Source organism: Solanum pennellii, chromosome 3 (assembly GCF_001406875.1).
Source record: "Solanum pennellii chromosome 3, SPENNV200".
In the NCBI taxonomy this organism is placed as follows: Eukaryota; Viridiplantae; Streptophyta; class Magnoliopsida; order Solanales; family Solanaceae; genus Solanum; species Solanum pennellii.
Window position 1 is genome coordinate 16,587,772 of NC_028639.1, and position 25,164 is coordinate 16,612,935.

At 37.2% G+C, this 25,164-nt stretch overlaps 1 pseudogene; it reads left to right on the top strand.

The window, feature by feature from the left end:
* LOC114076477 overlaps positions 1-25,164 on the top strand; it is a 96,432-nt pseudogene that overhangs the window by 32,190 nt on the left and 39,078 nt on the right.

Genomic DNA, 25,164 nt, shown 5'->3' on the forward strand with positions numbered 1-25,164 from the left:
AAGCATTCATCCTCCTTTTTCTTCTTAAACTTCTGAGGGAGTGGAGGAGGTGGTCTTACTATTGGCTACATCTTTTCCGCATGTGCAACTTCTTCCTTGTTATGGGGTTCACCCTCTCTACTCACCACTTTGATAATGTTTTTCTTCAGAGATAATTCCTCCAATTATAGCCCACTACGGGTACTCACAGCATTGACCTGTTTAGGATTTGGATTTTTGTTTCCAGGCAACCCCCTTGTTGTCTAGAATTTCGAGCACTAGTCAATTGCCCAAATTGCTTTTCCAAATTTTGTGTAGCTAACTGATTATTTCTCACATTATCCGTTAACTGAGCTTGATCTTCCATGATTTTCTTTAACATCTCTTCGACACTCATATTCCCAGATTGTGGCTTAGGTTTCTCCCTTTGCATCTGCCCTTGATATCCTTGTGGGTTACCCTAAGGTCTGTACTGATTCTGACCTTGAACTTGATTTTGATTTCCTCCCCAAGAGAAGTTAGGGTGATTTAGATAACTCGGGTTGTAGGTTTTACCATAATTTTTGGCCTCCCTCTCTTTGCGCATTACCCACAAAATTTGCCGAATCTGGATTTGCACCACAAGTATCTGCATATTATCACTCCCATCGCAAATCTCACACCAAGTAGGTGTTTGTTGGACTTCATTAACTTGAGAAGTTTATTGTCCCAGTGTTGTATTACTCAAGTGACTATTCATCACAATCTGCATGGCTGAAATTGAGCAGTTAAAGCTATCACAACATCAATCTCTAATACTCCTACGGTTTTTTGTACCACTGCTTTAACCAACTACCTTTTCACTCTGGATTAACTTGAGATATCCTATTCAACAAGGTGTACAGCTCTGCATAAGTCTTCTCTAATGCTTGTCCACCTGCAGCTGAATCAAGCAGAATCTTGGTGATAGGATCTAAGCCCTCAATGAAAGTATGCACTAGCACTTATTTTCTTGATGATGATGAGGGCAACTCATCAACATTGATTTAAGGTTGTCCCAACCTTGGTATAGATTTTCACCACAATTCTGTTGAAAGCTGAGAATGTCACTTCTAATTTGGCGGTCTTCCTAGAGGGGAAGAATCTATTGAGAAATTTATGGGAAAGATCATCCCAAGTAGTGATTGAGTTTGCGGGCTCTGAATTTAACCATCTCTTTGGTTCCCCCAACAGAGAAAGGGGGAATAAGATAAGCCTCACATAATCTTTATTTACTCCAGTTGGAGTATATGTGTCAGTGATCTCTAGAAAGTTGTGAATGTGAACTGTGGGATCCTCATGACAGAGACCAGTAAACTGTTCATTTGAGTGCAAGATCTGCACCATGCTCTGTATTGATTCTAATCTTCCACCAACCTCAGGTTTCTAAATACAAGAAGTAACATTGGTGGGTCATGGGACTGTCACGTCTCTAACTCTCATTTCATTAGAGCCATTGTTTCAGGTGTCAACTCTCGTTCTTCAGATTTGTGAACTGGAGTTAATGATTCCTGAAACTCTAAAGGAATTGAATGTTCTGCTTGTCTCAGTTTCCTAAGTATGAAACTTTCAGGTTTTGAGAGAGGTGACAACAGTTCATGATCGTCGTCCAGTATTGGAGTATCAAAACACCTGCAGTAATGAAACAGTAAGTTCAAGTTGTCAACACTTGTGATTAGCTTTTAGAAATAGAAAAATTAAATATCTTCTAATTACTGAAGTCCCCAGCAGCGACGCCAAAAACTTGTTGTGATCAAATTACACATGCAAGTACACGTGATCGTACGAGTAATATAATGGCTCTTAATAAGAGTCGGGTATCGTACCCGTGGTAACTACCAAGTAGACTATTTATTTTTCCAATTCTTAGCTCAAAACAAGTGTAATGTCTAGATTTTATAAAGAGTATTACAAAATTGTATGTCTAACTAAAACAGTGATTCAATTTCTTAACTTGCAAACAATATTATAGGCAAGATCCAGGACTGCGGGTTTTATCAGGACTCATGAACTTTCTATCATCTAATGAATGTTGTCTTGAAATTATCTCATCGCTGAACCACAGGGTTAGATGTATGATCATGGTATGTCGACCTTTAATCGTCTACAACAATTACAACCTTAACTACATCGTTGAGAGGGGATAAGATGAATAAAAATTGAGAATTAAGTTATCTTCCTGCATGATGATCCTAGTAAGGTCTCTACGCATATCTCTATACTTGAAACGAATTAACCCTATCTATTTAGAGTCAACCAAAATTCATACTTTCCATGTACTATCCTTTTATTCCTCTCTCGTGTTAAACTTGGACAATAGATTTATTTCTATGGTGACCAATCATGAAATAAAACAAGCAAGAAAGTAAGCACGAATCCTAGATAACTCTTTGTAAAAACCTTAGCAAATTAAGCAAACTTCATTCATCATGTAGCCACAACCCTAGGACTAGGGTAATTAGATACTCATAATCTTCAAAATCATATTCGAAATTGTCAAAATCATTCCACAGAATTACATGAAAAGAAGAATAGATAATAACACTAAGAATTTCAAATTCTCCTCCTTGATGACTTCCCTTTAAAATTTCGAAAAAAAAAACCCTCAGCAATTACATTAAGGCCCTATTTATAAAAAATTCTGGATTTCCGATTTTGGGCTCTACATCACCCAACGCGGGGCTGACACGAGGTGCACTGCTTTGCAATTTATTTTCAACTGAGATTTAACACTTAAATATGCAACGCGAAGACTACACGCAGTCTTCTTTTTATAAGATTTATTCGAGCTTAAGGTTTCTCTCCCATCTACGCGAAGCGGAGCTTGCACGCAAATTCCTTGTGTGCATTTCTTGCTGGATTTTACTTTGCTTCTGCCTTAGATTTCCTTTTCGCTTCTTTTTAACCCTTTTTAATGCAGATATCTGTCACCTCGCTTTCCTGCATATCTTATCATGTTGGTTAGTTCGGAAACACAGAATTCACTAAATAAGACTCTTAACCTAGACTTAACAACTTCAAACTAAGCCACCATGTATTCATACATAGCATTATGGGCATGTAAATATACCCAAGATCAATGTGTCTGTCGAAGTCTATTTCTCTCTCATGAAGGACTTTGGGTTGATCATCAAGAAAGACTTCTGGAATTCTCTTACTATAGGTTCTGACTGAATGGGAGGTATCTCAACACTAGAGTTGTTAACGCGGACTAAATGATAGATACAACCCTTTGAAACTAACTTTCTCTCCTTAAGGTATGAAATGAAATAACCCTTAGGCACTACTGAACTACTACTCCACCATATTACTAGCTCATTAGAACCTTTAAACTTAAACAACTCGAGTCCTATCATATATTGATGCATAACATGCATGAAGCCAATCAATACCTAGAATAACATCAAAATCTACCATGTCCAACTCAATTGAATCAGCCATGGTGTATTTGTGATTGATGGAAATGACACAATCATGATATACTCACTCAGCTATAATAGACTCCCAAAAGGTGTAGAAACACAAAAGGGTTCACAGAGTTTCTCAAGAATAACATCAAACCTATTTGCAACATAAGGGGTTACAAAAGATAAACTTACTCCTGGATCTAGCAAAGCATAAACACCAAAAGTAAAGACTTTGATCATGATAGTGATAACATCTGGAGATTTCTCTTTCTCTTGGTGACTTGTGATCACATAGAGGCGGTTTGCTCATCCGCTAGTACTGGAAGTAGCTCCACTAGGTCAAACCCTATCTGGTAGAGCAATTAATGAAGACTGGGCTCTATTGCATGAATTTCCACTAACTTTTTTATTACACTATTTCATGAATCTTCCCTCCTGCACACACTTGAAACAACTTGTGTGGCCATCAAGACACTTACATGAGTAGTTTCTACCACACCTGCCACATGCAGCAGCCCCACTACCTCCTAGGTGCAGGTGCACTAACAGATGATGGTGCAGGTCTATTATGTTTCTGTTGGAAGGAATATCGGTTCGTACTACTCTTTTGTTGCCTAAACTTGTTGCCTGATGTTTTAGCCCTCTTATACTTAAACTCTTCTCTATCCTTAATATTATCCTCCTCAACTTGTTGCACATAGATCATTAGCCTTGCTAGGTTCATATCCTCTATCAACATTACTGTCTTGCCTTCCTAGCTTGACTGACAAGACAAACCAACAAAAAATAAACTACTTCTGCTCCTTATGTCTGCAACCATCCCCGGAGCATAGAGAAAAAGTTGTGCGAACTTCATACTATGCTTATGAACACTCATAAATTTCGGATTAAGAGTTATAAACACTCTTATCTTTGCATCTCAAAACTCATGGGGAATGAAACATCACATGAGATCATTCTCAAACACAACCCAACTCACTATTGGCGCATCCTCGGCCCTATTCTTTTTCAGTTGGTCGAACCAGACTCTAGTGATACGCTTCAGTTGGTATGCAACTAGTTCCACCCTCTCAGCATCAAAACCATGCAATATCTCAAAAAAATTATGAACTACTTCAACAAAGTTCTCTGGATTTTCTATCACACTTGAACCTATGAAGCTTGGTAGATTCATCCCTAAAAACTCACGGATCCTTGAAGTACCATCCAACTCATGACGATTACCTCTAAGTCAAACTTGATGAGTCCAAACTTGACTTAACATCCTGATAGCCTCACGTAATTCAGCATGGGTAACTTCTCTTTTAGGTTGCACTTTAGGTGCATTGGTAACTCTTGCTCCTCGACACTCCTCCTAGTTGGACAACCTCGGACTACTCTTCACGGAGGCATGATGTCTGAAAGAACACGCACACACGAATTAGAGGGAAACTTTTTAAAGATCAAACTATAACAAATAAAGTGAGTGTGAAAGAAGTTATGGAATTTTCCTAAATGTTGCATCCTCCTAATTATAGATATAGTGCGCTTTATAGTGATAACTAGGACACTACAGACACGGGCTTCATAGACTCCCTAGGACTCTTGCACTCTAAGCTCAAATACCAAGTTTGTCAAGCCCCGAGCCTACACCTAGGACGTGGTTGACAGTCGAAGACCATTGTTGGCCCCAAGTGAACCCCTAGCCTGACTTACTGAACTTAGCTTAAAGAAATAATAGCATTTAAAATTATCAAAAAACTTAACTGAACTAATAAAAAAATAATTGGGAATGTTTCAAGGATTAAACATTCAACTTGGCTAAAAATGGCAACCCAAGTCTCAATAATAAGAAAAGATAATGGAAAGACTAAATGAGTATCATATGACTGTCTATGAAGCCTCTAAAACAACTAATATTGATGTTGGAACAAACTCCACAATATCCTAATGAACTAACTAGAAAGCAATGAAAATAGGTCCTCTGGAATTAAATGAGGCTCACCTACTAACTTTGAACTGCTCACAGGATCAATGGTACGCTGGAATGTTCATCCTAGTTAGATGTGTCTTAATCATAAGAGGATGCATGCCAACTAGCATCACTACATTAAATGTACGAGTATGCGAGTTAGAATGCAAAACAACATAGGCTTGAAAGGTATCTGAAAGTAACTAAAGAACTTACCTCGCTCAACTCAAGTCAACATAACTAAACTCATTTCAATATTAAGCAGTTTAAATCAAGAGCAGTATAAACAAAAACAGTTTAAAACATGATGTCAAGTATGTGTATATACAAAGATACAATTGACTATGAGACATATGTAAAAATACAAATAAACTAATGTGTATAAAAAATACAATAAATTCTGTGGGAGTTTCCGTAATCGACAACCATCACATAAGAGCTATATTGAATATACAACAATCTCCTCACGCTGTTACCACATCCTATCCATGGCCAAAGGTAAAGGACCTGAACTGCCTAATGGATTTACTAGTCTACCTTGAAAAGGGTTCATCCAAAAAGTATGACCCTATTCTACCCATGATGGCTACATTGTTTTATGGAGACATGATTTATCTGAACTCATACTCGTCCCCAGTTCAGTGCTCAATATTACTCCCGAGATATACTGGCTCTTATGTTTTTATAACATACTTCTTCTGTGATTTGAGATTATTGCTAAAAAAAACTTAGCTTAGAGGCTATCTTGGAAGTCTCAGTTTCCCTGCTTGTTTCATTTAGAAAGTTATTACGCTTTTATGAAAAATAGCCCAAACAATCTTTGGAAATCTCAGTTTCCATTCTTATTAAAATGTAAAAACATGTACTTTTTGAAAATACGTAGTCCCGATATACTCTCTTGAAGAAATGAGTTGAACTTTGTGTTCTTTACTTAACTTGAAACAAGAGTCTTAAAAACAAAATTAAGACATTTGTAAAAGACCCTTGAAAACTTTGATGAACCTCACATTCCTTGACTCTTAACTCTACTTGGATTTACTATTTATTTCTACTTGAATTTGCTCTTAACTTTCCTTGAATTTGAGTTATGGATTAAGGGATTAGAGTTCGTGATAGGAAAGGTCTCTTGATGTTCAGGAATGATTTGGAATAGCTAAACTTGAGAAAGGTTACAAAATCACCGTCTTGGAACAACTCCGCAACACAGAGATGTTCCTAAATAATTATTCACGAAATTCAATTTTTAGACATTGCCGTCCACGTACTCTTTGTGATGTGGAGCAGATATTTTTTCACTTGGGGAACAAGCCTGTGACGCGGACTTGTTTCATAAACCTTACTCGAGTTTTTCCTTCTTCGATTCTCAGCCCCAATCCACCTAAATTCGATTATCTTCCCCAAATTTGTTTAGAATCCCGATGCCCAGCATGTATACTCAAGACTAACTCAAAGAAACCCTAAAATCTATGAAAGGATTTCATAAATGTCTCAATTCATCCTAATCCAATAACAACATTTGAATTCAAGAATATATGTCTAGAACATCAATTTTCCAACTCTTCTAGGACTAATTTCACTGAGTTGTACATGCTTGGCCGTGGGTGGATGAATCCAACGCTATGAGAGACTCACATACCTATAGGGATCAAATCCTTAAAGAAATCCAAGATCAAATCCTCTCGAAATGATGAATCGTGCTTTCCTCTTCTCTTACTCTTGTGTTCTTTCTCCAAAAACCCTAACTCTATTTTTGAAAAGCATAAACTGAAGCTAGTCAGGTATGACCCTAAAAATATTACAAAAAAGGAATTAACTAAGTTGGGTAAGGAAAAGACCAAACTACCCTTTAAAATCTCGGATTGGACTTTCCTTATTCAAACAACCCGACTTCCAAAGGGCATAATTCATTCATCCTAACTCAAATTGCGCAAACTCGGATGCGTCGAAAAGATTGCTCCAATGTATTTCCAACCATATATATCACTATACCTGACTCATGTTGAGCTAGAAGTTATGGTCGTTTGAAGTTGACCAAAAATTCACTTTTCCTAACTTAAATAAATTTCGAGATTTTTAATTCTTTCCAAAAATGTGTATTTCCTAATTTAAGCTTCTTCCTAGTCATTTTAATTTGCAAAATCATGTTACAATCAATTATGTTTATATTGATATAGATTATTGAATTGAATCATTATAGATGCATGATTATGGAGAATTATTATTGTATTGATGTAGTGATGTGTTAATCTGCTGGTGAGTTGGGATCTAAGACCTTCAAGGAATTTTGTGATCAATCTCTTTATGAATTAGAATTGTTAGTGTGAATATTGATCCACTTGAAAGGTGAGGTTCTTATTTGAAGATTATATGAATGTGAATTCAATCGCAACAGAATAGTTATATGTAGCAACATATGACTTAAATTTCGCAATATAAAAGTCATATGTGACAACATAGATATAACATAAATGTGTTTACACATGTTCTTTATTTGTCACAACAACACAGTCATATGTAGCAACATATGACTTATATCTCGCCATAGAATAGTGATATGTTGCAACATATACTTATTCTTAAATAATTTCTAATTATTTTTTAAATTAATTTCTTCATGTATAATGTCATTGGTTGTAGGGAATGATTGTCATCGTGAATGGGTCGAGAAGAAAAATTGATTCATATGGCGTTGAGAGGATAGTAAAAGAACGAGGAGTCGGTTCAGTAAGGATGTTTGTTAAAAGAAATATTTTTATGATAATTTCTTCAATTTAGTCGTTCAAAATTCTGGTTACAATTGTAAACTGCAAGATCTTATCATGAGTTACATTCTCCATTTTTTCATAATGAGAAAGTTTTACCTTTTAGAAAAACCGATTAACCTACTTTGCTTGTTTATTTGGGATGAGCAGAGAAACCGCCCATATTAAGAGTCTACATGGAAGAGAATCCTATCGAGGAGGATCATAATGTAGATGAAGGAAAACTAGATATGTTAAATAATGAATTTGATCATGCGTACATTAATAATCCCGATGATGAAATTGGAATAGGTGAAGGTGAAGGTGTAGGTGAAGCTGAAGCTCAAGCTGAAGCTGAAGGGTCTGACCTTGAGAACAACTTTCCTCCTACACCTACAGTTGGAAGCAACAATCCATGTGCTTCTCAATCTTCACGTTTGAAAAATGTTCAAGATGATGATACAAGTTTTTATAAGGGAATGACATTCAAGAACTAGCAAATTCATTGAAAATTTCTTTGTTGAAATAAAGACTGAAAAAGGTGATCAATTCTCGCAATGTGTTTTCCTTTAAATGTTCATATCTGGATTGCAATTGGTGGCTCAGGGCTGTGAAATTTACAAGTAGCGACAAGTTTGTCATTAGAATTTATGAAAAGTACCACATGTGTGGTTGAGAGAATCTTACAAGCCATAATTCCCATTCCACGGCATAAGTCATAGGCAAGTACTTTGAAAATATGTTTCCAATGGTAAAGGCCCATCCACAAGAGACGTGTCAAATCAAATCCGCACAGAATTGTGTTTTAAGGTAAGCTATTATAAGATTTATAAAGGCATGGAGCATGCTAAGTCTAATGTAAGGGGAACTTATGAGCACAAGTATGTAGTGCTTAATACGTAGCGTTATATGCTTGAAGTTGCGAAACTAGGAAGCAAGACGACATTGTCACTCAATGAAAATGGTAGATTCCAGTACTTCTTTGTATCATATGTTGTTTGGATGATTGGTTTTCAAGAAATGAGAAAAATAATAGCCATTGACAGTACATTCTTTAGAAGCAAGTATGGAGGAGTTTTGCTATCGGCGGTGGCACAAGATGCTGAGAACATATATTTCCAGTGGCTTTTTGTGTCGTGGACAAGGAATGTGATGTCTCATATGAACATATTTTTCAAAATATGAGAAGCTTTGTAGATGGTACTGATGAGTTGTGTATTATATCTTATAGGCATCCAAGTATTCGAAAGATGGTTACGAGAATCTACCCTGCATCTCATTATGGTTGTTACATGAGACACCATGCGGAAAATATTCGAAATAACTTTCACAATTTGAAGGTAGTGTCCTATTTTTATAAAGCAAAAAATGCTTACGATAGATGTGAGTTCAATGACCATTTCAATCAAATAAGATATTTGGTAAAAAAAAGGCAGTTCAAGCTATTGAACGTTTTGGATTCCACAGATGGAGTAGGGAATTTTTTCCCGGGAAATAGGTACCATCTCATTTCAGATTATTTTTAGTTTGCCTGTTCTGCTTGATTTTTATTTTTTGTGTAGATTTAACATTATGACGCCAAACATTGCGGAGTTGGTGAATGCTATGTTTGATATTGAAAGAGAATTTCTCATTGTCGCCCTATTTGATGAAATAAACATGAGTTGCATTGTTCCCTCAACTGAAAAAGACATATCGGAATATGTCAACGCGGGAAAATTTTTTTGGCTCATCAAATCGCTAACTACAAGTTGAGTGTCACTGGTCATGGTGATGTTGCTACTGTGGATCTACAAAGAAGAACTTGTACTTGTAGAATTTTTCACTTGGACAAAATACCTTATCCACATACCTTGGCAGCGCTTCGATCCCAACATGGTGCGGATTTTGGAAATCTGATTTGTTAGTACTTGTCACACCCGAATTCTGAAATCTGAATGCAACCGGCGTCGTTAACCTCTCAGAGGTCGCAGACAAGCCTCTTTTTAGCTTTCATCACGATCATATAGTTAAATTTGCAGAAAAAATTAAAACTTTTTAAAACATAGTGAAGTATACATAGACTTCATATGATTACTAGATAGAACAATATTCTAATAGTTCAAATTAAACAACAATCTACAATCAATTAAGCAATTCAATAAAGAAATCAATATATCTTAATAGTTTGTCAAACGGATTTAATACAAATATTTGAATAAAAGTCTGAAATGAAATGCTAGGGACAACATCCACTAGATATGTCTAAAGTACTAAGCTAGAATGATAGGTGTAGCATCCTCGAACTCAAGAGCACCTACCAAAGTCTGGAGATCGCTGATCCAAACCGCTTCAATGAGTCTTCAATCTGCTCTCTGACCTGTGCCTATAAAATAGTAATAGAATAGGGTTAGTACACACTTGTACTAAGTATGGGTATATGCACATATACACATAAGGAATATGCATGATCAAGGAATGCTCTTCATATAACAACATGTCATTTCTGGAAAGTGAAGTCACTAGACTTACTTAATTCGTTATTTGTGAATTATGGTATAAATATGACATATTTTAATGCATTCAAAGAACACAACTCATTTTCTATATGAACATAATACATTAGAATCATGGACATAATTTTAGAACAACTCGAACGAAAATTTTGAAATTCGCTCCTCCGAACCCGGGAGCTCCTTCCCCAACACTTAGATTATTTTTTTAGTGTTTTTCTTCTTGGTGTTGTGTAGTTCAAAGATCTTTTTTAGTCTTTTTCTTCTTGTTGTTGTGTAGTTCAAAGATCTCTTTAATCTTATGTTTTACTTACAAGTGCAATGATTCATTGTAGTCCCATACCTACAATGAATCAAGTATGTAATCCAAAAGACTAAGGAAATGATTTGGCTACCCTTATTACAAGTTGTTCTTTACATTCTTGTTAGATTGGGCATGAAATTTTATAAGCCAATATTTATTGGCTAGGCCACTTATTTCATCATTTTCATATTATTGAGATTGTGGGACATTGATTAGTCATTATGTTTTACTCCCCTTTATTGGCATAACATAAGAAGTCATTATAAGCCAATTTTTATTTGGCTATGCCCATTATTTGATCATTTGCATAACGTGAAGATATTGGAGCATATATCTTGATTTGGTACAAGCCAATAACTTGCTAAAAATTCATTCTTATCAACCATAGATGATTTAACATACTTAAGCTCTTACTTTCTTAGCTCACTTTGAAATAACATTTCTTCTTCTTTTTTTCTTACTTTCTTAAAGAAATCTTTAGCATTAAGATCATGCGAGCTAACATGAAATCCAGTGTTTGCCCCACACCGAAAAGGGGTGGTTCACCGGTCAAAGTGAACCTAGATCGTGTGATCTAACATGAAATCCAGTGTCTGCCCCACATCGAAAAGGAGTGGTTCAACGGCTAAAGTGAGACCAAGTTTAGTGACTTCCCCACACCGAAAAGAGGTGGCTCACGGCTAAAGTGAACCGAGTACTTTCGTTGAGAATTTAACCGACATAGATCATGTGAGCTAAGCATGAAATCCAGTGTCTTCCCCACACCGAAAAGAGGTGGTTTCACCGGCCAAAGTGAAACCGCATCATACCTAGCTCTCTTAGGTGGAATCCACTGGCTAGGTCCTATGCTGGCAACATAGTTCGAAGACTAGGAGACATACGGAGACTTCTTATCCACCTTGGTGGTAGCCTAATCTCATGTGTCTTACATGTGTTGGCACAAGCTCATTGCTAGTCTATCGGTGCTTTTCTCAACTTCTTTTTCTTTACATCTTTTAGAGTTGACTCAAACATTATGGAAGCTTGCTTCTAGTTATGAGGTTTACTTAACTCTTTGGTTAACCGGTCATCCCTTTCTTTACTTGATGAAATATGAGTTTAACCTTACATTATAATCTTGGTGTTAATGAGACTTGTCTCACGATTATTAACACCCTCTTATGTAAGTTTCTTTAACATAATTGTCTAGGAGTGAGTCAGACTTGTCTCACTTCTTTTAACACCTCATTCTGGTCAGTTTCATAATTCTTAAACTTTTAATTATGTTATTACTCACCTTATATTGTTCAATGTCATTTGGTAGCTTTACACCACTTTTTACAAACGTTATAAACTTTGTTCAATGTACTTACTTATTTCATAGTTCATTTGGAAAGGGTATGTTGGTACTTGTCCCAATGATTGGCATACCCTTGGTTATGAATTCAAAGTTATACTGGTCATGCTTAATTATGTTTAACTTATTCATCAGACAATTTTTTCATCATATCTTTGAAATAACATTGTTAGCCAATTTCATTCAATTTTTTGGACAATGTATTGTTACCCAATATATTGGCATAAACGAAACTTTCACTTAAACAATTTTCATTATCTTTTCACTAGCCACATCAATTACTTCCATGAATGTATTATAGTGATCTCCTCAATATAAGAAAGTCGACATTTAACAGTAGCTAACTTCATAATCGAATTTTAACAAACTTCATATTCTCGAGCACAATTAAGCATTACATCATTCTTTATTTCATATAACTAATACCCTAATCATATGAATCAAGTATATAGGCCTCATTAGTCATTAACAAATCAAGAACCTAGACATAATGATCAGTTATAACCACATACAAACAACATGTTCGATATTACATCTATATGTACTTATAGAATCGAAAACAAGGATAACTAAGGAGATGGACGTCAACAATATCATTGGGAACAACCCTGGTTTCGTCATTCATGAATTCATAACGTTTGAAAGGCCTCTTGGAGAAATAATTCCAAAATATAAAACCCATACCTTATGTAGAATTGAATCTAAGAATATCACCTTGCACGAAAACCTTGAAGAATACCTTGGAATCGCCTAAGAGAACTTTTCTGTTTTTCTACGTTTTGCTCACTGTTTTTCTCACGATTGCATACTATTTTGAGTCGTGAGTTTCCTAGTGTTTTAACGTGAGTCTAAGTCTTAGGAATTGATATTGACTAGTTCAACTTAGACAAATTAAGTTAATTAAATAATTAATTAGTTAATAACTAAAACGCCCCTCCTAAGTTGCCTAGACATAGGAGAACACTTGACTTAGTCAAATCTGAAATTTTCCTAAGTGTTTCGGCCAACATAATGATTTTTAATTAATTAATTAAGTTTATAATTTAATTAATTAAGGAACCTAAGGTAATTACTAAAGTACCCGTAAGTCATTTGGACGATAACTAACCCTTTTGGACCATCCTAGGTTAGGTACTAGGTTGTCTCTTAGTTAGTTACACGGTTTGGTGTCACCCGACTAGGTCTTAGGTTGTCGGATCCCTTAGTTAGTTATTTTTGGTTTGTCCTAGGTTAGTTAGTTAGTTAGGTCAGTTAGTTAGAGTATAGAGTTTGTTAGGAAGTTGGGCCCCACATGGATGGAGCCGTGCACACGCCTGCCCCTAACTACCCTAACCCAATTTATGTATATATATATATATACATAAATTAGGTTTTTCATTTCAAAAATAGGGTTTTCAATTTCTTTATCCTTGACACTTCGGTCTTGGTGTTTCTCTCTCTCTCTCTCTCTCTCTCTCTCTTTCTCTCTCTCTCTTTCTCTCTGATACGACCTCTTGCTTCTCATGGATCTAGGATCTCTCGAGTGCATGGGACGTAATGATATTATTTTATTTCATCAATCTTTTATCTATCAGTCTTTTCTATTCCCGTATCTTTAAATCTATGAAATCATTAATTTTGCAATATACTTGTTGGGTAAGAATGTACTTCTTTGAACTATAGATCTAGTGAATGAGTTTTGTTTGTTTTTGTTACTTTTGATATGATATCAAATTTGATATTAGATTAAATTTTCAATGATGAAAATGATACCATGTTGGGTGTCAAAATCTATTGCAAACATGGAGACTTACTTTCAATACAAACTTCATAGTCGAAGGACAATTCCGGTCAAAGATTTTTGTATTGTCCACGATTTCGTGTATGTACATTTCAACATATTAGTCTTTGGAAACTTGAGATCTCTTTATTTTGTTTTTTTTAAAAAATTTAAATTTCTTTCTTTGTGGTGTGTGTTTTAGGAGAATGCATTCAACTTCTTTAGACGGAGGGTTCGTGAAGATTTTGATAAACGATCTAAGTTCGTTATTCTCAAATTAAAGAGTTGGAAACTGATGATAAATGTAACACCACGTATCCAAAATAGACTAAAAACCATGTTTTTAGAAAAATCTGTAGGTGCAACCAACACGGCCATCGACGAACCATAGAATTACCCACGGGGCGTCCTATACATCCGTCAAGGGGGTCAGAAACACCCAAATATCAGCGCAGGAAAATTTGGTTAATTCATGATCGACGGACAGACCTACCATCTGTAGGTCAGACTAATGTCCGTAGTCCGCGACCATCGATTGACACCCCATTCACCCAATCTATGAAAAAAATCCACGGATGACCAGCGCGGTCCTTATATGGACCTACGGTCGGTAGGTCTAACCTTAGGTGAGAAATAGCAGACAGTTAGGGGGAAAATGCAGTTGGGTTAACTTCAAATGGTCATAACTCTTAGCACCAAATCAATTAGGTGTCTATTGACCTATCCAAAGATATATAATTGAATTAGCTTTCAATATCCACCGATCTTGCTAAACGCAGACCTCTGAGTATGAAATTATGCATGTTTTAGTAAAGGTCTGTCGAAAAGGCCCAACCTACAGACCAAACGACGGACCGTCGATGGAACAACAGACCGTCTGTCCAGGTTGTCGTTTGATCTAACAGCAACTTAGCCAGGTTTTTTTGGTTTTTTACCACTTCATTTAAACCCTAAGATACGGCGTTTTGACCCTAAATCATCATTTTTTAGACAGTTTAAGCCTAGAAACATAACAAAAAAACTTACCTAAGTTAAATCATTAGTCAAAACTCAGAAAAATAGAAGCAAGAAAGGAGAAAAAGGTCAAGAACCCTAGTTCAAGAACGCAGCAAGTTTCCAGCTGTTCCAGCCCCGAAATCTAAGTGTTTCTCCGTGAATTTCAGCACCAGGTATGTGGGATTTCACTGTGGGTTCCTTTCACCCATGGGGTCCCTAGTTTTAAGTTAGTTCTTGATTCCCATATCATGATTAGATCTATAGTTTCTAGAACTTCAACAGTTTTTCCTGAATTTATTAGTTATATGTTCCAAATCAAATTTCCATGTAATTATTCAAATTCATGCATGAAATTCAGAACCCTAGCTATGTATTTCTTAAGTTCTTGAATTACACATGCTAGGTCAAATATTTCAATTATTCAGATACACATGCCTTAGTTATTAATGCATAATTATCATATTAATTGTTGCATTCCCGGTTTGCATGTTCAGTTTTGAGCTATCCAATATTTACCGAAATTCAGTCATAATGTCTTAATCACTTAATTTATTAGGAGTAGCATAATACCGAGTTGGACTAGGGTTCAGTGTACCCAAATAGTCCCTGAACTTCTAGCCAAGTAGGTTGTAAGTCCCCTATGTGGGCATCAGTTTAGTGATCATGCCATCATGCCTTTATACCATTGGCAAGATATATTGGGTCCTCTCGATGGGGCTTATACATCAGACTCCATATCTAGCTCATGAGGTTTTATTATTGGTTATTAGTAGCTCCCACAGTTCAGTCAGACTCTCTTGCATTGACTATTTATCAATATACTCAGTATTCAGTTTCAGCATGTTATAAGTTGGTCATTCCATCAGTTAGCTCAGAATTCTCTATATCATGTTCAGTTTATTATACTTGCTTTCGTGCTTGTTCAATTATGTTTTATTTCAGCTTTATTCTATCCTAAATGCTCAGTACCTTTCAAGTACTGACGCATACCTGCGCTACATCTTCTCGGATGTAGGTTCAGGTTCTCAACACCCAGATCACGCATAGATCGATTTCCGATCTTCAGTTCAGTAGATTCAGTGGTGAGTCCTCATTCTCCGAGGACAATAGTCATGAGTTTCTATTTAGTATTTAGTCTTTTAGTTTCAGATTTTGCTAGATTCAGCTGGGGCTTGTCCCAGTATTTCTAGTCTAGTTTGGAGGCTTTTTCAGACATAGCTAGTTTCATCTTAGTATTGAGTTAATATTTCCTTTGTATTAAACTCATTGTTTTAAAATATCTCTGTTATAGAATATGGGTATTCCCTATCTTTATAGTATAAAATTATGATTTAGTTTTTGCAATAGTTTATATTCTTTAGTATGCTCATGATCATGCCGACAAGGTTAGCTGGGATCACTTGTGGTCCTTGGTTCCGTGTCCGCATCTCGGGGGGTAGCTCGGGGAGTGACAAAACTATGTATCAGAGCACTAGTTCAAGAGTCGTAGGATGTCTGAAAAGCCGCACTAAGTAGAGTTCTTTTTATGGGTGTGAAGTGCACCACATCTAACTATGAAGTGTTTTAAGAAAACTTCACTTTGTTGTTACTCTTATCGTGCGTAAGGTATGATCTAATTCCATTCTACCTTGACGTTTTACGTTTCAAATCATGCCTCCTCGTAGAGCTAATACTAGGAATGCGAATGCTAGGAATGCAAACACAGCTAATCAAGAAGTCTCTAATGCTGAGAGTTCAGGAATGCCATACAGATGTTGGCTCAGAGTATAACTAACCAGAACAATCGGGTTCATGCTCTGTGAATGAAAATGGTGGAGCAGTAGCAGCAAGGGTCCGTGACTTTGTTAGGATGAATCCACCTGATTTCTTAGGATCACAAACTAATGAGGAACCTCAAAATTTCTTTGGATGAGATCAAGAAAACCTTTGAGGTAATGCAAGTCACAGGGAATGATCAGGTTGAGTTGGCATCATACAAGTTGAAAGATGTTGCTCATATTTGGTACACTTAGTGGAAGGAGAAAAGGGGTGCAAATGCGGCTCCTATCACTTGGGATTGCTTTAGTGAGACTTTTCTCGACAGGTTTTTCCTAATAGAATTGACGGAGGCAAAGGCTCAGGAATTCATGAATTTGAGGCAGGGTAACATGACAGTCCAAGAGGATGGGTTGAAGTTTAACCAAATCTCAAGGTATGCTACTCACATGGTTGTTGACTCCAGCGCTCATATGAATAATTTTTTATGGAGTGTCGGATTTGGTGAAAATTGAGTGCAGAAGTGCTATGTAACTTGGCGACATGAACATCTCTAGGATCATGACTCATGCTCAGCAGGTTGAGGGTGATAAGTTTAGGGAACATGCTAAGGAGAATAAGAACGCTATGACTGGGAACTATGACTATTGTCAGCAGAAATCGGGTGGTGGAAATCGCTAGCAGAGTCAGGAGAAGTTTTCAGCTCCCAACCCTTCGTCAGCTAGTGTTCCATCCTCCAAGAACACGTATGACTAGAAGGGTAGAGCAATAGGATCTAAATCTCAGGGAAGTGTTTTAGGCACCAAGTTCCCACTTGCCCTAAGTTTGGTGAGAACCTTCGGGCGAGTGTATTGTAGGAAAAGAGGATGTTTTGGGCGCGGTCAATCTGGTCACAGGTTGAGGGATTGTCCTTCTTGACAGGGTCAAGGAGGTGTTAATAGTAGAGCTCAATCTACGACATCAACAACACCAGCCAGTCACCCGACCTAGCAGGGTAACTCCTCTGGTATAGGTGGTGGTCAGCGCCAGAACAGGTTGTATGCTCTCCACGCTTGCCAGGATCAGGAAGGTTCTCCTGATGTAGTTACTGGTACGTTACGTGTCTTTGACTTTGATGTTTTATACATTGTTAGATCTAGGGGATACTATTTTTTTGTGACTCCTTACATAGCAGTCCAATTCAGTGTTAATCCAGAAACTCTCTCATTACCTTTCTAGCCTCTACTCCAGTCGATGACACAATTATAGCTAGATGGGTATACATAAATTGCCCTGTCACGGTCTATCAAAAAGTCACCTCATCAGATCCTGTAGAGTTAAAAAGAATAGACTTCAATGTCATACTAGGCATGGATTGGTTATATTCCTTTTATGCCTCAGTTGATTATAGAACTAGGATTGTTCGTTTTCAGTTTCAAGAAGAACCAATCCTAGAATGGAAGGGTAGTAGCTTAGTGCCGATGGGTCGATTTTATCTCTTACCTTAAGGCCAGAATGATGATCTCTAAAGGTTATTTCTATCTCTAGTTTGGGTTAAGGATTCTAGCTCTAAAACCCCAACTCTTGAGTCAGTTCCAGTAATCGTTGAGTTTCCAGAAGTATTTCCAGAAGATCTTCCCAGAGTCCCTCCTGAAAGGGAAATCGACTTTGGAATGGATCTCCTTCCAGATACCCAGCCTATTTCTATTCCTCCTTACAAAATGGCTCTTGCAGAGCTTAAGGAATTGAAAGAGCATTTAAAAGACCTTCTAGATAAGGTCTTCATAAAACTTAGTATTTCACCATGGGGTACACAAGTGTTGTTCGTAAAAAAAAAGATGGTTCTCTCAGAATGTTCATTGACTATAGACAGTTGAACAAGGTGATAATCAAGAATAAGTATCCCATCCCCATGATTGATGACTTGTTTGACCAATTTAAGGGCGCTAGCCATTTCTCAAAGATAGACCTCAGATCGGGTTATCATCAGCTTAGAGTCAGAGATAGTGACATTCCGAAAACAGCCTTCAAACATCGGTATGGTCCTTATGAATTATTAGTTATGTCGTTTGTACTAACAAATGCTCCTGCAACTTTCATGGATTTGATGAACAGAGTGTTCAAACAGTACTTGGACTTGTTCGTTATCGTCTTTACTGATGATATCCTCATTTACTCTAGGAATGAGGAAGAACATGCAAGTCATTTGAGAGTTGTTCTGCAGACTCTCAAAGACCTCCAGTTATTCGCTATGTTTAGCAAATGTGAGTTCTAGTTGCAATCCGTTGCTTTTCTTGGTCACATTGTATCTAGCAAGGGGATCTGAGTGGATTCGCAGAAGATAGAAGCAGTGAAATAGTGGCCCAGACCTACCTCTGCTACAGATATCAGAAGTTTTCTTAGATCTAGCGGGTTATTACAGAAGGTTTGTGGAAGGATTTTCATACATAGCCTCACCATTGACTAGGTTGACTCAGAAGATGGTCAAGTTACGATGGTTAGATGATTGTGAGAAAAGATTCACAGAATTTAAAACTAGATTGACTACGGATCCTGTTTTGACTCTACCAGAGGGTTCAGATGGTTATGTGATCTATTGTGATGCATCAAGAGTAGGCCTTGGTTGTGTGTTGATGCAACGAGATAAGGTTATAGCGCATGCTTCTAAACAGCTTAAGGTGCATAAGAAGAACTATCAAACTCATGACCTCGAGCTTGAAATAGTGTTGTTTTCACTCAAGATATAGAGACACTACTTGTATGGTGTTCATGTAGATGTGTTCACTGACCATAAGAGCCTTCAGTATGTGTTCACCCAGAAAGAGTTGAATCTTCGCTAGAGGAGATGACTTGAGTTCCTTAAGGATTATGACATGAATGTGCATTATCATCGTAGTAAGGAGAATGTAGTAGCAGATTCTCTTTGTAGATCATCTATGGGTAGTGTAGCCCACGTTGAGGAAGAAAGGAAGGAGCTAGTGAAGGATGTTCACAGGCTTGCTCGTTTAGGAGTTCGCCTTATGACCATATCAGATAGTGGTGTAACAATTCAGAATAGGGCAGAATCTTCTTTGGTAGTGGAGGTTAAGGAAAAGCAAGACAGTGATCCAATCTTGCTTGAACTTAAGGGTGCAGTCCATAATCAAAGAGTGGAGATTTTCTCCCAAGGGGGAGATGGTGTACTTCACTACCTGGGAGATTGTGTTTTCCTGATATGGGCGAGTTGAGACAACATGTTCTTGCACAAGCCCATCACTCTAGTTATTCTATTCATCCAGGTGCCACTAAGATGTACCGCAATCTGCGAGTAGTCTATTGGTGGAATGGCATGAAAAGGGATATAGCAGACTTTGTGAGTAAGTGCCCCAATTGCCAGCAAGTCACGGTAGAACATCAGAGACCAGGAGGTATGACTCAAGAGATCGACATTCCTACTTGAAGTGGGAAGTTATCAACATGGATTTCATCAAAGGATTACCGTATACTCGCAGACACCATGACTCTATTTGGGTGATAGTTGATAGGATGACTAAGTTTTCTCGCTTTTTGGCGGTCAAGACTACAGATTCGGTAGAGGACTATGCCAAGCTTTACATTAATAAAGTTGTGAGGTTGCATGGGGTTCCCTTGTCTATCATCTCAGATAGAGGTACTCAGTTTATCTCTCATTTCTGGAATTCATATCAGACGGGTCTTAGTACTCAACTTAACCTTAGCACAACATTTCATCCGCAGACAGATGGACAGGCAGAGCGTACCAATCAGACCCTAGAGGATATGTTGAGGGCTTGTGTGATCGATTTCAAAGGTAGTTGGGATGATCACCTTCCTCTTATTGAGTTTGCCTACAACAATAGCTACCATTTCAGCATTCAGATGGCCCCGTATGAGGATTTGTATGGGCGTAGATGTAGATCTCCCGTTGGTTGGTTTGAAGTAGGTGAAGCAGCTTTAATAGGGCCAGATTCAGTCCTTTATGTTATGGAGAAAGTTCAACTCATTAGAGATAGACTTAAGACAACCCAAAGTTGCCAGAAATCTTATGCAGATGTGAGAAGATGGGAATTAGAGTTCCAAGTGGATGATTGGGTTTTCCTAAGAGTATCACCTATGAAAGGGGTGACGAGATTTGTCAAGAAAGGGAAGCTCAGTCCTAGAGATGTAGGCCCTTACAAGATCTTGAAAAAGGTTGACAAGGTGGCATATGAGTTAGAGTTGCCAACAGAACTAGTAGTAGTGCATCCGGTATTCCACATCTCACTCTTGAAGAAGTGTGTGGACGATCCAGACTCTGTAGTGCCATTAGAGAGTGTGGCGGTGAATGATATTCTTTCTTATGAGGATGTGCTAGTTGAGATTCTTGACCGTTAGGTTAGAAGGTTGAGAAATAAAGAAATCGCAACAGTCAAGGTTTTGTGGAGGAGTCAGTCCGTAGAGGGAGCTACTCGAGAAGTAGAAGCAGCCATGAAATCCAAGTATCCTCACCTCCTTCCTTCCGATTCCACTCCAGCTTGAGGTAATAGCTTCTCTTCAGTTTTCCAGTCATTCGTGTGTAAATTCAGTCTTAGAATCATGTTCTCTCAATTTTTACTTGCATTTTCAGCGTATTTGCATGTTCTCAAAAATCAATTCAGTGAGAAAGTCAGTTCTCAGTGTTTAGTAGTAGGATTGCAGCTCTCTCCCTCTATTGGATCTAGTTTAGTCTTATTCAAGGAAGTATGTTCTCAAGGGGGAGATAATGTAACACACGTATCCAAAATAGACCAAAAACCAACTTTTCAGAAAAATCTGCAAGTGCAACCAACGGGGCCATCGACAGACCATAGACTGACCCACGGTCTGTCCTACACATCCGTCAATGAGGTCAGAAACCTCCAAGATCTCAGCCCAAGAAAATTTGGTTAAGTCATGATTGATGGACGGACCTCAGTCCGTAGGTCAAACTATGGTCATAGTCTGTGACTGTCAATCGACACCCCATTCACCCACTCTCTGACAAGAGCCACGGATGACCATCACGGTCCGTAGATGGACCTACGGACCGTAGGTGAGAAATAGCAGAAAGTTAGGGAGAAAATACAGTTGGGTCAACTTGATATTGTCATAACTCTTAACACAAAATAAATTATATGTACCATGAACTACCCAAAGATAAATAATTGAATTAGCTTTCCATAGCCACCAACCTTGCTAAAATCAGACCTCCGAGTAAAAAGTTATGCCCGTTTTAATAATGGTCCGTCGAACAGGCCCAACCTACAGGCCAAACGACGGACCATCGATGGAACGACGGACCGTCTGTCTAGGTTGTCGTTTGGTTCGCCACAACTTACCACGGGTCTTTTGGTCTTTTCTAACTTCATTTAAACCCTGAGATACGTCATTTTGACCCTAAATCGTCATATTTTAGTCAGTTTAAGCCTGGAAACATAACAAAAAAACTTACCTAACTCAAATCATTAATCAAAACTTAGAAACCTAGAACCAAGAAAGGAGAAAAGGTCAAGAACCCTAGTTCAAGAACGCAGCAAGTTTCCTGCGGTTCCAGCCCTGAAATCTAAGTGTTTCTCCGTGAATTTTATCACCATGTATGTGGGATTTCACTGTGGGTTCCTTTCACCCATTGGGTCCCTAGTTTTCGTCAATTCTTGATTCCCATACCATGATTAGATCTAGGGTTTCTAAAACTTCAACAGAACTTCATTATTAATTAGTTATATGTTTTTTATCAGATTTCAATGTTACTACTCAGATCATTGCATGAATTTCAGAACCCTAGCTATGTATTTCTTAAGTTCTTGATTAACACATGCTAGGTCAAATATTTCAATTATTTAGATACACATGCCTCAGTTATAAATGCATAATTGTCATATTAATTGTTGCATTCCCAGTTTGCATGTTCACTTTTGCGCTATCCAGTATTTATAGAAATTTAATCATAATGTCCTAATCACTTAATTTATTAGGAGTAGCATAATACCGAGTTAGACTAGGGTTCAACGTAACAAAATAGTCCCAGAACTACTATCCAAGTAGGTTGTAAGTCCCCCCCCTATAGTCATCAGTTTAGTGATCACGCCAGCATGCATTTATACCTTTGGCAGGATATATTGGGTCCTCTTGATGAGGCGTAAACATCGGACTCCATATTTAGCTCATGAGATTTTATTATCAGTTATTAGTAGCTCCCACAGTTCAATCAGACTCTCTTGCATTGACCATTTATCAGTATACTCAGTATTCAGTTTCAGCATGTTATAAATTGGTCATTGCATTCAGTTAGCTATCTATATCATGTTCAGATAAATATACTTGCTTTTGTGCTTATTAAGTTATGTTTTATTGCAACTTTATTTTATCCTAGATGCTCAGTAGCTTTCAAGTACTGACGCATACGTGCCTACATTTTCTCGTGATGTAGGTTCAAGTTTTCAGTATCAAGATCACGCATATATTGATTTATGATCTTCAGTTCAGTAGATTCAGTGGTGAGTCTTCATTCTCTAAGGACAATAGTCATGAGTTTCTTTTTTCAGTATTTAGTCTTTTAGTTTCATTTTTTCTAGATTTAGCTAGTGCTTATCCCAATATTTCTAGTCCAGTTTACAGGCTATTTTCAGATATAGCTAGTTTTAGCTTTATATTGAGTTAATATTTCCTCTGTATTAAACTTAATTTTTTAAAATATCTCAGTTATAGAATATGGGTATTCCCCATTTTTTCAGTTTAAAATTATGATTTAGTTTCTGCAACAGTTTATATTCTTTAGTAGCTCATGATCATGCCAGCAGTGTTAGCTTGGGATCACTTGTGGTCCTAGGTTCTGTGTCTGCGTCTCGGGGGTAGCTCGGGGCGTGACAATGAAAGTCGTATTAAACGAAGTAACGAATGGGGGATGAAGGAGAAGAAGACCAAATGTTGTAGCATATAGAAGCTAATCTCGTTGTTGTTTGTCGATTTACTCTGGTATTATTAAGCATTATCAAAAAGAATATTGTAGAGAATGGAAAATTCTTATGTAGTTGTGTACAACCATTAAAATTATCATAGTTTTGGAAATAAATAAACGTAGTTTTGAATACCTGGTCCAATATTTACTTTTTCTTATCATAGTTGTTGAAATAAATAAACGTAGTTTTTTCATATGTTGCTACATAAAATCCATATGTTGCCACAAATGTCTCAATGTAGCAATGTTTGACCATTCGAGACATATGTTGCAACATATGATCGATATGTTGCTACATATGATCCACATGTTGCTACAGATGCCTCAAATGTAGCAATGTTCAACTATCTAAAACATATGTTGCTACATATGATCCATATGTTGCTACAGATGCCTCAAATGTAGCAATGTTTAACCATTTAAGGCATATGTTGCTACATATGATCCATATGTTGCTACAGATGCCTCAAATGTAGCAATGTTTGACCATTTGAGGCATATTTTGCTACATATGATCTGTATGTTGCTAAATATGTCAAATATGTTGCTACACATGCCTCAAATGTAGCAATGTTCGACCATTTGAGGCCTATGTTGCTACATATGTAACGTAAGTCATTACAAATGACCCTTATGTAGCAATATTTGACAATTTGAGGCATATGTGTCTACATATGATCCATATGTTGCTACATATTACCATTTTGTAACAGTGTTTGACCTTTTGAGGCATATGTTGCGATAGATGCCACTTATGTAGCAATGTTTGACCATCTGAGATATATGTTGCTACATATGAGAACTATCCACATCACATAATATGTATTCGCTCTCAACATAAGATAAAATGAAATAACACAAGTGATAAAAATAAAATAGTGTCTTTAATTACAAACACATCATTGTCAAGATTTTAAGCTCCTAAATACTATCTCATAAGCCCAAACACATTGCATTCAACCAACTAGCTAGATTGTCACACAACAAGGTTTTGCGAGGTTGAATATTTGTCCCGCTAATCAAATGCTCAATGAATGCAAGCGAATATGATCCGCACGCCACTCCAGTTTCATTTTTTACTATGGGGTCCACTCGACCTTTAATTTTCGATGGTTTATTGACAAGATTCTCTGGCAAATGCTTCATAATTCCACGTTGCTTCAACAATTTACGAGCAACTCGAAGAAAGGTTGTATGTATGTCAAAAACTCGGCATGTTCCATACCGTCAGCTGTCCGTCATAAACTTTCATATGATCCTCGTGTAAGAGTATCTCAAGAGTCACAAAATGGGTTTTGTTCAGGTTCATGACTATCAAAACCCTTTTTGCACCAATCCAATCCATGCCTACATGAAATGGCCTAATGCCCCTGACATAGTCAATAATATCTTCATCCCATTCAAACTGATTTACTACCTGTTTAAGGCTTCTGCCACCAACTATTGTTGCCTCATCGCTCAGTTCTTTATGTCTTTTTTAAAAGTTCGTATAGAA